The following is a 1,322-nucleotide window of genomic DNA, read 5'->3' as shown; positions in this document are numbered from 1 at the left end:
CTAGGTTCACTATCCAAAATCAAAATCGTTTCTTGTGATCTATCGAGTTTACAAGACCTTGCAACAACAAATATTTCACAAATTTATACTAAAGCCACCAATTCAAAACTCGGATTTCTTCCTGCATCCTAAAGTACAAAAAAGGATTTTATTTAATTGTATAGATTAAATGTTAGACAACTAGAATGTGTGTGTGTACGTTTGCGTGTGCATGACTAATAAGACTTAAAGGAAAAACTCTGATCGTGAATTATCATTCATCATAAAAAGAGGAGATTCTTAGACACATAATAATAGTCAATAGTAATATTGATTGTTGATTATTAGAGTATAAGATAAATATTTTACCAAAAAAAATTACTCTGATAGGAAAATTTCGACTTTAACAATATCATCACCCTTCATAGTACGCTTATGGACCCCTCATCTATTGATCAACATTAATTTGAGTCCTTTTTAAGTTGAATATATTAGGATATATCTTATGAAAAAATCCAAGAAAAGAAAGTCAATTACTGGTCAATTAATGCATAACAGACGCCCATCTAGTAATTTTGGAGAGTTTTCAAATCCCATCTATACAGGAATTTTATATTCTTGCAATTTTTTGATGTAGACCGTTGAATTCAACTACAGCGCACTGCACCAGCTATTAGATTCTTCCTCTCTGCGCCCACTGCTTTTCTTTTTGCCCCAAACAATGTCACTATAACTGTAATAGAACAACATCTAATACTACTATTTTCTTATTTCAATATATAAGAACGTCATCATCAATTTGATCCATGGGTTGAACAATGACATTTGACATTGTTCCTCTGTTTCGTGTAATCTGCCAGGCTTTGTATCGCAAGTAAATGCATCGTTAAAGCAATCGGACTCTGCACCACAAGCATAAATGTGCAAAAACATTTCCTAAACTGTTACCTCAAGTGAGCATACCGGCAAAAAGAAACATAGTAGCTAACATCTGAGCTTTTGCAAGTAAAAGATGAGACCTCAGGGGTACCATGCAAGCCTTTGTATAGTTTCTTGATCAAACGAAGATCAAGATTAGTGGGGTAGTAAAAAGATCAGTCATTAGAAACAGTGGGGCAGAGGGTATGGAGATCAATAGAAATTGTGTATTTTTAGATATAACTAAAGGGAGTAAGAAATTAGACAAACAAAATACTATCTATCCATCTTACTGAAAACATGTGGATACGCATATTACTTACAATCCATATTTTTCTTATTCATAATTTGGCATCAATACCTGGCAAGCAATCGAAACGGAAACCAAGTACGAAGATAGAGTGAAATGACAAAGTGGAGAAGAA

Source organism: Coffea eugenioides, chromosome 11 (genome assembly GCF_003713205.1).
Source record: "Coffea eugenioides isolate CCC68of chromosome 11, Ceug_1.0, whole genome shotgun sequence".
Lineage (NCBI taxonomy): Eukaryota > Viridiplantae > Streptophyta > Magnoliopsida > Gentianales > Rubiaceae > Coffea > Coffea eugenioides.
Note: the sequence above shows the minus strand (reverse complement) of the source record.